This window comes from Chelonoidis abingdonii, chromosome 20 (assembly GCF_003597395.2).
Source record: "Chelonoidis abingdonii isolate Lonesome George chromosome 20, CheloAbing_2.0, whole genome shotgun sequence".
Classification (NCBI taxonomy): Eukaryota; Metazoa; Chordata; order Testudines; family Testudinidae; genus Chelonoidis; species Chelonoidis abingdonii.
This window is the reverse complement of record NC_133788.1, coordinates 21,291,687-21,300,966: the sequence shown is the minus strand read 5'-3', so window position 1 is coordinate 21,300,966 and position 9,280 is coordinate 21,291,687. Positions and strand designations below refer to the sequence as shown.

Below are 9,280 nucleotides of genomic sequence, written 5' to 3'. Positions count from 1 at the left end.
GGTATATATCACCCGCCATGGCGGCGCCATTCTAGGGGGCGACCTGCCGGCCCACTGGAGTTGCTAGGGTAAAAGTTCTCCGACGAACGTGCATGCGCGGCGCGTACACCTACTGGAATGGATATGAGCAACACATCTCGAAGAACAACAGTTACAAAGGTGAGTAACCGTGTTTTCAGGCCTCAGGCCTCATACTGGACCTCTGATCAGGGTTTATGTTTCAGGGCCTCATCTTACTACAGAGCTGTTTACATTTGTCATTGTAAAGTGTAAACGGGGAGGGATAGCTTAGTGGTTAGAGCATTGGCCTGCTAAACCCCGTGTTGTGAGTTCAATCCTTGAGGGGGCCACGTAGGGATCTGGGGCAAAATCAGTACTTGGTCCTGCTAATGAAGGCAGGGAGCTGGACTCAATGATCTTTCAGGGTCCCTTCCAGGTCTATGAGATAGGTATATCTCCATTCATTTATTTATTTGTTCAGACTGTGAACAGCAGTCTCCAGTACCCTGTCTTTTGTATTGTGGATAGATATTAATCCCTATATGTCATACCACACATGAATGGCGTAGATAGGATAGACTGATTTCTGAATGTGCCCAGAAGTTAGGATGGTCACATCTTTTATGACAAAAGAAGGAACCATCGAATAAATAAATACCTTTGGTATTAGACAGGTAGAGCCTCCAGGTGAGCCTTCTCAAGTCTGCAGGGAGGGGCTGGTTGAAAAAGGCTTGTAATTTCTCCTTCATAGCTGGCCTTTCCTCCAGCAAATTCATCTGAAAAATAATGCACAACTGATAGCAGCTAAATTCTAAATTAAAGCCTTTCAGTATAAGTACAAAGTGTCCCCTCTATATGATATGGACCCCTGCTGTAGTCATGGAATGCAGTGAAACCACTCAATGGGAGTTTTCAGACATGAGGTAGATAGAAGCAGGCCTAGTATCTGCTTCAGGTGGAAGGCCTAGTGAGAAAATGAGTTTCCTTATCTGTAAAATCAGTTAGAATAAGGAGGATAATTAAATCTAGGGCTTCAGATCTGCCTGGCATCAGCTATATTTTATAGATAAAGCAAAGGACAGGGAGTGAGACATCTGGGTTTTATTCCCAACTCTGCTACAGATTTGCTGTACTGCCTTGGGCAAGACACTTAGCCATTTATAACCACTGAACTATTTACAATTTTCAAAATCAAGAGTGTTACAGCAGGAGGAAATTGAAGTCATTTCAAGCATAGGAATAAGGACTGCCAATGGGAAATCAGCCTGGTTCAGATTTTTCCATCCTGCCTGCTGTCTGTCTGGTTTGCCCATTCTTCCTAAGTTAGTTGTATACAGCAGCTGTCAGGCTGGTGTGCAATTTGATGAATGACATGCAGGCACTAGGCAGGACTGTTGGTTTATGGGTCTGTGCATTGCTCTATCTGCATAAGATTGGGCAGGGAAAGGATGAGTGGATTTATTCTGGTTCATTTTGTGCTGGGGAGTGGGTCTTGGGGCATTGATAGTTTAGAACTGGCCAGGTTGCTGGCAGCACCTCTGCTGTGGATAGATAAGAGATAATCAGAGTTTCAAGGGACAGGAAGCACTGATTTACTTCATAGTCCCTTCAGATGGACTTGTTTGGCGGGTGACCTGTGCACCTAGGTGAGCAAGGATGGAGAGAAGGTCCAAGATCAGAATGGAACTTTGCCAAGTGCTAAGGAAAGGACAGGGTGGCACATACCAGCAGTTGGAGTTGGGAGAGGAGGTATTGGTCTTTCCTGAGCAGAATGATGGAGGTTCTAAAGGGTAAATCAAGAGGGACTGAATTGGGACCTCTGCACTAATGACGTTGAACACATCTTAGATTGCGCATGGAAATAGAGAGCCTTGAGCCACTTGGGTCCCAGAGTGGCAGTTTTGGTCTACAACCTTGAGGACAAAATCACAAGGTGGATTCTTGGCAGATTTCATGCCATTGGAGCAATATAGATGGACTACAAAGGAAACTGGTTTGTCTTTAGACTGTGCAACAATTGCATCAGGTTGGAACAGTTGCAGGTCACAGTCCTTTATCTTGAATTTTCATGCAAATAAAATAACCCTCTTAGAAAAAGATAAGTAAATGTACCACTCCATTCTTGATGTGACCTAGAACCAGGGCTGACTTGTTTTTCAGACGATCACCATCTTGCAGTTCATGAGCAACTTGAGTGTACAGCTGCTCCTCTTGGCAAGTGCTAACTTGAGACATCAGGGCATTATACGGGTCTCCTGAAACAGTCAAAAGGTTTCTTCAGTGTTTATCAGGATAATGGTAAGACAACCGGAAAATAAATAGGGCGGTGTAACTCGGTGATTTAGCCATGAGTGTATGGCTAACATTTAACTATTGTAACAAACCTACAGTCACCAGATATTATTTGTAGCAGGGCTCAAGCCATTCGGCATTTTCTCTTGCAGTGCAGCATTTGAGTTACACGGCAAGTAAAGTACTAGCAGAAGCCGTCAGGCCAATGCAATAGAAGTGTGCATCTTGCCCTGATTACTACCCAGCTAAACTCAATGTACTCAGATACAACAGTGATAGGCACAGTATAAGTGCCCATACAGGTATTAGGAGAGAAGTCAAAGGTTAATGGGCACAACGAAATAAAGTACTTTGATGAAAGGAAAAAAATGAAACAACCGGGTGGTAACCTAGAAGTTGAAGGAAGAGGGAGGCTGGATATTCTTTCCTTCCCAAGCGGTTACCTCCTTGGATGGCCTTGGCAGCTCGCTGAAGGATGAAAGCCTTCTCTGCTGCAGAGAGGTCAGTGAAGAAATAGACATGGATCTCCGTCATCTGCTGCTGGGCAGCATCACATAACTGCACTGTGAAGTCTTGCCATTCCTGCCCGACGTAGACGGGGTTCTGTTAGGCCAACCTCCCTTGGGGCTAGATGTTCATCCCAAATTTGTGAAGACAGCCATGCTCTCCATGGGTCAGGAAGAGAGATACAGAGATGGACATGTGCATGGGGGAAGTGCTCCACAAATTCCCTTCTGGCAGGCATTCCTTCAAGCTTAACAATAATCCCCCTGAGATTTACAGTATTCCAGTCAACCGCCATCTCTGGCAGGGTGTTGACACTGCAACAGTGTGTACAAGACCTAGAAAGTGGCAGTGCTGAGGCTTTCTCCTTGGGCCTCTAGGGGACTCAAGTGTTGTAGATGATTTAATTACAGACAGGCACAGCAGAGTTAGATACCCCAGATGCTATAGGCACAGCACATGGGGTCACAGAGGTCATGCAGGTTAGAGAGACTCTCCATCAGGACAGCTGCTGCCTTCTTAGTAAGTACAGCGCCAAAATGTCCCTCTGTGACTCCAACCTCTGCAGTAATCACATCACTGGGTATTTTTACAGGCAATTCTCTTGCTTGTTTCTCTGGCAGAGGGGCGGGTTCTTGGTAAAGGTCCGGTCAGTCATTCCTTGCCGCGGGAAAACATCATCAAGAAGTCCTTTCGCACATTTTTCTCCTGGATTGCAACTGCAGAAACAAGTACACAGCAGGCACTACAGAACGTCGGCTTTTGTTTTTCGCGCAGGCACCATTAGTGTACTGATGACCGTGGAGAGCAGAGGCCGACACTCGAGCGTACACACCACATTCAATGCATTATTGCAATGATATGCAGAAGATGGTTACCATCGTTCTGGACCGTCATACTGCCAGAGAAAACTGGCAGTGACATGACGGTTATCTCTCCTTCTCTGAACTGTCCGCTGCTATCAATGAGTGCCCCTGGCTAAAATCAGCCGGGGGCGCAACGCAAAGCAACTTGGGATGTTAACTCACTGGCCCGAGTCCCAATCCTCCCTTAGCTGTCTAAAAATAGAGTCAGTCCCTGACTACAAAAAGGAGCAAGGCACCAGAGAATCCTGTGGCCCCTAGTAGAAGTAACAGACGGTCTGTTAGTCTTGGGTGCCCAGGATTCTTGTGCCTTTTATAGATCCAGACAACACGGCTACTCCTCTGAGAAGGAAGAAGTCAAGTGTATTAGAAGAGCACAGCTACTCGTGGCTGTAAATTAACAAAGGGGTTCCCGCCGCAGAAGAACCGCAACCATTGCTTCAACTCTCTCCCAACCCTCACGCAGCTACCCGTGGACAGGGCCCGCACCCACCCATTTCGTCATGAGTCGTGAGGATACAAGATAAGAAAACAGACTTATTCGTGCATAAACGGGGGGGAGGAGGGCACTTGAGGTTAGGCAGTCGTGCTATGACAAGTCCAGGCAGGACATACTCAATTTTAGACCAAGGAGTAAGAGCGATTGACGTGCCCAAGTGAGCCACTCCGCGAATTTGGGTTTTCAGAACCATTGTCACAGGGGCACTCATGAGACATCGACACAAAACTGTGATGCAGCTGGCCAGGTAACAGGAAAAAAGCCTGAATCCCCGCGAAACTTTGAATTCCATCCTGATATGTCCACCGTGAGGGTCAGCACACACACACAGGTGACCACACAGAGCTCATTTGCAAGTCGTCCACAATGCAGTCTCCTGATAATCGAAGAAGAAGGCCAGCTTGGACCACACAGGAGGTTTCTGGATTGATCGCTATCTGGGTGAGGATCAGTGCCTCACAGCAACGCGTTCCAAAAGACGAATGAAAAAGTTTTTGAAAGAATTCAAAGTCTAATGGTATAAAAGGCACAGCAGAAGACTCCCTTTAGTGACCGAGTGAAAGTGAAGGGAACTTGAGGACAGGGTACCGAAAGCCAGAGAAGCAAACGGAAGGTCAGGCTCACCGAAACATGCGCTAACATATGCTGAACTCATGAATGTTGGGTGTCAGCGCTACCAGTGCCCCCCCCTGTCCGTGGATTCAACTTTGGATGTAAAATATGAAGGGTTCTGAGATGTGAGCCCGAGGGGGAAGAGTGGAGACGAATTTGAGGATGAAGATGAGCGTGGGTGATAGCACACAGAGTCCGTAAACCCAACAGCCACGACTATTGAGACCCAAGTATTCAGGTCTGCGTCCCAAGCGAGAAGCCCAGACAGGTGAAGCCATGGAGAAGCATCCTCCGGTAAAGGTCCCTTCATTTGTACCAAACACGGATTAACAAGACGGTTTTTTTAGATCGGCATTGAACACCAGGGCTTTATATGGCTAGCAGTCGCAGCCATTAATGTTAACAGGAAATTCGTTAACATGTCTGTGAATGAAGCGAAAATTCCTCCAAATTAATCTCCATGAATCGATCGTGGAGGAACATCAAAAACGCTTATGCATAATGAGACATTTCGGCACCCAAGACAGTCCTTCTCCGTCCCCCATAGTAGGTAACGTTCAACGCCATGCATTGCAAAGAACATTATGGTACTGCAGCAATAAGGCATTGCACTGAGGCATTGCATAAACAAACGATCTGCCTCCTGCGGTGGGCTATGTGCGGAGAGAGATATCATCGCATGTTGACGCCTTGTAGAACATCAGAATGTAAATAGGGGCAACATGGCGATTTTGCTACTGGCCAGAGCGGGGGGAATGGGAGGAGGGATAGCGATGAGTTTTTTTCAGCTCGGCAAGCAGGATCTCTTCCCTGCTACAGCAACGCGCTGGCGGGGGGTGATGTAGGGTGATCACTAGCACGATCGTATACGATAGGAGCCATGCGCTGTTGTGGATGTGAAGGGGGGGATTTGCTTTGCGGTTTCTCTTAACAGGAGCCAAGGCATCATATAGATCTTATTCTTGTGTATAGTTATATCTGTGTCGTTAGAAAGTTCAAAATTTTTAAAGCCTCACTTCCATCGCCGCGTGGACAGTACGGTTGGCCGTACCTGCCTACTGTGTGTGTGCCACACCATCACACAGACACTGAAATATTTAAACGAACAAAATGCGACTTGTATAGAGAATCAACATGTGCTACTGTAAGGTGGATAGTGGTTCTATGTAAAAGAGTACTATTCATTGCCAGTAAAGAGGTATCTTTCCACGATACTTATCACCCTGGTTTGCGCCTCCCGCCATGCAGCTGCACATTTCTCTGAAGCCCTATGCCAGTCACGAGGCATGGCTGTGGATACGGCGGAGGAAGGAAGAAACGGAGATGAAATGTTCAGCGAAAAATTATTGAAGTAACACGCAATGAGAGAGGGATAACAGAAATGATTGGAAAGGATGTGGGAGCAAAAGTACAGGAAAGATGGCCAGTGAACGATTGAGAGGGCTAAGGCAAGGAAGACCAGCGTTGGAGAGAGCAACACTGGATTGCTGCGTTCTGGAAACTGAAGATCCTCCACGCATGGTGCAGTCTTCAGGAGAAGCAGCACAGTAGCAAGAGTGACCGGCGGCAGCCCCTGTAAATAAACCTCCCTGCAAGCCACACGTCCAAATCTCCTACCAACGTGTACGACGCATAAGGGGAACGTCTTCTGCACCCGCCCTACTCCTCACCACCCTGCAAGACGTTCAAGAAAAGGCGTAACTTACCAACTACAATTGACTTAATAGCCTTTCCCTCCCCTCCTCCCAAAGCAAGCAGTCAGTGGACACCTTGCCTGAGATCTCTAGCTTTTTTTATAGTTCCTTTGTAATAACAGAAATACATCGAAAGGGGGGTGGGTTATGCTTACAGGGAATCTAAGTAAGGAAAAACCATGAATTTTAACAGAATGCATAATTACTTTTAATGAATAATAAATATTATTTAACGATAACAATTATTTCCTTCGCCACCTGTAAATGAAAGGGGGAGGGTGGTTGCTTAAACACTGACTAAGTTCCATCAAGTGCGGAGGCGTTCATCACGGGGAAAGCAAACAGAAGCCCACAGTACCTGGGCCGTGCGAAACTTTGTTTTCAAAGGCTTCCCTCTGAATGCGGCAGCGCTCCAGGTCGTGCCTCTTCTCATCGAACCCTGGTCTCTGCTGCTCGTACTCAGCCGCCAGGTGATTTTGCTCAGCCTCCCACCCGCATAAATGTCTCCCCTTAGTCCTCACAAGATGTGTGGAGCACACAGCAAGCAGCAATAGGCAAGCGGGACATTGTTTTGGCGGAGGTCTGAGCGAGTAAGTAATGATCGGCAGCGATCCCTTACACGGCCAAATGCACATCTACACCATCCGTGCTACTTGTTTCAGCCTGTAGTTGAAAACAGCTCCTGACACTGTCCAGGCTGCCAGTATATGGCTTCATGAGCCATGGCATCAAGGGGTAAGGCTGGGGTCCCCAGGATAACTACAGGCATTTGAACATTCCAACGGTTATTTTCTGGTCTGGAAAGTAATTCCATTGCTGTAGCGCGTTTAAACAAGACTAGTGCTCCTGAAGACGCGAGCGTCACATGAACCCTTCTGGCCATCCCACGTGGATGTGGGTGAAACGTCCTTGTGGTCCACATGCTGCAGACCATTGAAAGTACCTTGCGTTCAACGTACTGGGTGCCTGGTGTTCCTAGGGCCAAGATAGGGATAGGGTTCCATTATGGCCCCACACAGTTCGGAAACCCATTGCAAAGCAAAGCCATCCACTACAACCTGCACGTTCCCAGAGTCACAACCCTTCGACAGCAGCTTAACGATTGCTTTGGCCTACTTGACATCAACTGCAGCCCCCACAGTAGATTTGCCCACTCCAAAATGAATTCCGACTGACCGGTAGCTGTCTGCGTGCAGCTTCCAGAGGCTATTGCACTCGCTTCTTCCACTGTGAGGGCTGCCTCAGTGTAATTACGGCGTTCAGGCAGGGGAAAAGCATGTCCACAAAGTTCTAAAGAAGTGCCTTACGCATGCACGAAAGTTCGCCAGACCTGCGAATCGTCCCACACCGTCAAAAACAAGGCGGTCCCACCAGTCTGTGCTTGTTCCCGTGCCCAAATTCGGCGTTCAATGGGTAAGTAAGATGCTGTTAATAGCAGTAGCCTCCAAAACGCTGGGCCAGCCGTTATGGAGAATTTGCCTCCATCTCGTCATCGCTGTCTCGCCGTCAGCATAGCTGCCTCCTCCCTTCCTCCTGCCTTGGCAGTCTTGTTCAGTATAAGTCAGCAACGAGAGTACGCGAGGTGTTGACAAACGGTAAGGATACCGTTTGTGTGATGCTCAGGGTCCAATGATTGCTGTGCTAATGGCGTTTGCTCAATGCACTCCGAGAAAAGGCGCCAAAGGGTTTGTCTGACTGCCTTCAATCAAAGGGAGGGGTGAGCTGTACCCAAGCACCACCACGGCAATAGTTTTCATGCCCACATCAGGCAAATAGTGCTCTCAACACGGAAGTGGGAACTAATGGAATAAGCTGAGGAACAGCTACCACACAAGTGCTAACCGCTCCTTAAATCGATGGTAGCCTTGGGACCATGGACGGCAAGCCAATCGATTTTGTGATCGCATTGTGGACGCGAAAACCGATGTTATAACATCGGTTTGTAAAATATCGTTTAAATACTTCGAAATGAAATCGTGCAGTATAAGACGTACCCAGAGAGGGGTGAATAGACTTTCTGTCGGGCTGCAGCACTAGCCACAGGAAATAAGCACTTGTAAAGTCTGCTGTAACAACAGGCCCTAGCAATGGTGGGACTCCTCTGGTGAGACAGTCCGAAGCAATGGCAGGTACTCAGGAACTCTGACATGGGCTACCAAAGCCCGAAATGCAAATGAGAACTCAATAGGTATTGTAAAGTGAGGCAGCAGAAAAGTCAGGACAGGTTTAGGGCCAAGAAGGGTTTTAAGATTTGGACTTCTGTCTTGGGCCAAATGCTGGAATTCCCATTTCCTGGAGTCCACGGCCCTGGAAGGAGGGATTGTCTTGCAGTAGTATCAAGGGGTTTGGGGGATGTGGGGCTGAAGCTTCCCTGCCCTTGGGCTAAAATAAGGACTGATAATGAGTCTTGTGCCACTTGAGGCCACGTCTATACGACGCGCCATTTCGGCAGCATAAACGAAAGCTCCGGAGATTCGATATATTCGCGTCTCAAATCTAACGGGGATATATCGCCCAGAGCCGCGACTTACATTGCATTCAGGAACTCCACCAAAACAAACGAAGTTCCGATTCGACATGGCGAGCCGCGCACATCGATTCGGCGTGGTGAAGACGGGTGAGTACTCCAGATTTTTAGGATAATCATTTCAGCTACGCTAATTCTCGTAGCTGAAATGCGTATCTAAAATCGATTTTCACGCGTCGTGTAGATGGGGCGTAATCTGAATGGCACGTGGTTATAGTTTCTGCTAAAGCAGAGGCAATCTGATGGGTAAGCATTCAGAAACATAGAGCAACCAGCACAAAGCCAGAAG

At 47.6% G+C, this 9,280-nt stretch overlaps 1 protein-coding gene across 4 annotated transcripts in view; it reads left to right on the top strand.

Annotated features, from left to right (window-relative positions):
- LOC116827883 (transient receptor potential cation channel subfamily V member 2-like) overlaps window positions 1-9,280 on the top strand; it is a 66,422-nt gene that overhangs the window by 24,075 nt on the left and 33,067 nt on the right. The window lies entirely within an intron of this gene.